A 2,613-nucleotide genomic window follows, 5' to 3' on the forward strand; every position below is an offset into this window, starting at 1 on the left:
ACCCCTGGGATCTCCCATACCCCAGGGCACCAGCACCCCAGGATCACCCGCAGCCCAGGACATCAGCACGCCTGGGGTCACCGGCACGCTCAAATCAGCCCCCAGCATCACCCCCAGGATCACCGGCACTGCCAGATCACCCCCAGGATCACTCACACCCCCAGGATCACTCACACCCCCGGACACTGGCACCCCAGGACACCACCACCTCTGGGATTCCCAGCACCCAGGGATCACCAGCACCCCAGGATCACTCCCAGGTCACTGGCACCCTGGGACAACCCCAGGATCTCTCCCAGGATCACAGGCACCCCCAGGATCACACCCAGGACATGCCGGGATCACAGCCCGGACGCTGGCACCCCCCGGGCCCCTGCCAGCCGCCCAGACCCGCTGGCCCGTGCCCACCCCGGTCCCCTGCTCTAAGGAGGCCCCCAGGTCTCCGCACCCCGGGGCGGTGCCTGCCCCCAGGCCCTGCCAGCGCGCAGGCCACATTTCAGCGAGAAACGCCAAAAAATGGGTAAAAACTGCTCTTGTCCTTTCACAGATTATTTTATTTCACCAACTTCCCAAACTCCGGGGAGAGCTCCTCCAGTGAGACAGTGCCGGAGCACCCCAGGATACCCACCTGCTTTCAGGGTGCGGTAGGACCTTCCCGCTCACGCAGGAGCCTCAAAACTACATTTGCAGCATCCAAAACTGAGATTTCTTGCTTTTTTTTCCAGATTTGGGACCACAGCATGGGCAGCAGCGGCACAGGGACCCGCAGGGACGGAGTGGGTGGCACCGAGCAGCACCCATGCGGAAGCACGAGGGGGAAGCAAAGGAGGGGTGGATGGAGGAGAAGGTCGAAGGAAAGCTTAGCTCAGTTTGTGTGGAAGCGATTCCTTGGGAAATTCAGCCTGGCTTGAATTTCCAGGAGCTTCATAAGCCTTTGGAAATTGATAATTACAAAGAAAAGGAGATTTTTAGGCTGTTATCCACAGCACTTCTGGGGAGCGGGTGCCGTTACGGCAACAGAGGTGAGCTGCAACAAATTAAACCAAACCGAACAGCTTGGACTAATTAATTTTCCCAGTGTTCCATGTAAACGAGGGCAGCATGTGGAAAACCTTCGACCCGGGATGCTTGAACTCAGGGATGCTCCCGCCATGGCCTGGTGCTGATTTTTGGCAGCGGGGGCTGTTCATCCCCCATCCCATCGCTCGGCGGGGCCCGGCCAGCATCGCCCCATAAAGCTCCAGCCAAGTGCCAGCAGGTTTTCCAGTAATCCCAGTGATTTGCCAGGCTTTGACCAGGCTATTCTTGATGGCCGCGGAGCACGGGTGCCACATTTTGGGGCTTTCAGCATTATTCTTCCAGCTCTCCAAATAATTTCAAAGCTCTCGGGGCTCCCCAACCTCCTGGAGGGATGGGAGCGACTCCTGCCCGCAGCGGCTCTGAACGCAGACCGGACCCTGCGCATTCGCCGCTCCGGCGAGCAGCACCCACCGGCTGCAGTGACAGAGGGCAAACGCTGAGGGCCACCCGAAACGCGTAGTAGACACAAAAATCGTGGCGGACGCTTTTATTCCTTGCAGAGACAAAAAATGGAAACTCCGAGGAGGAGCCGAACCCCAGAGCTCCTTTAAGCCAAGCCTGCAGCTTGACCATGTCTATACATACATATATATGGGCCCATGTCCCTACGCGGCTCCTCGGAGCCACGGCTGTGGTACGGGTGGAGAGGAGCGATGAGGGATCCAACACTGACGGCAGGTTAGGCTTGAGGAAATGCCTGCAATCGCCAGAGCTGCCCGAGAGGGGACGTGCTGCTGTCACTGCCCAGGCGGGTATTAAATTAATTTTTGTTACCTTCTCCAGGCAGATCTGTACGCCCAGACGTCACGGCGCCCAGCGGCACGGCCAGCCCCCGTGCGCGATTTGCCCTGCACCCTGGGCGAGCTGGGTGTCGGAGGGAGCCCTGTGAAATCTTGCGTCTCTCGTCGTTTTGGGTGAATCGCAGGAACGACCCAGCTCTGCCCCGGCACGACTGATGTGGTCGTGAACCGTTTGCAGCAGCAGGAGGAGATGGGACTCTCTCGGCTGGATATTTGGTATACAAACTTCCCTGGCATGTGCCGAGCTGGAGTCAGCCTCCCACCTCCACTGGTGCTAGAGGAAGACTTCCAGCAGGCCTTCAGCACGCTCCGCTCAGCAGGCGAAGTTAACAGCAGCCTGGCGAAGCAGCACGGTATCCTCTGGAGTTTTCCAGTTGCGGAGCACCGTGATCTCACCCTAGATCTGAATCGCCTTCCCGGAAAGCAGTGGGCAAACACTGCCCCATTCCTGCTGCGTTGGGGTGGGGAGGCTGCCCTAAACCAATGCTGCCGGGTCTAACGCCAGGCAGCTGATGGAAACGCTCCTCTGTTGCTTGCGCCTCTCCAGCCCCTTCCTCTATCCAGGAGGGCAAACGCCCTGGGGTTGCTTCGATCCAAGGGAGGACTTGCTCTCACCCAGACTTGGCTTCTCAGGATCCACCTCGAGAGCATCAAACTAGCAAAAGATGCAACTTGACGCTCCGTCAAGAACAAGCGCAGGAGGCCCTTGCCTCCGGCACCGGGAAGGAGGGAG

This window comes from Gymnogyps californianus, chromosome 2, assembly GCF_018139145.2.
Source record: "Gymnogyps californianus isolate 813 chromosome 2, ASM1813914v2, whole genome shotgun sequence".
NCBI lineage: Eukaryota > Metazoa > Chordata > Aves > Accipitriformes > Cathartidae > Gymnogyps > Gymnogyps californianus.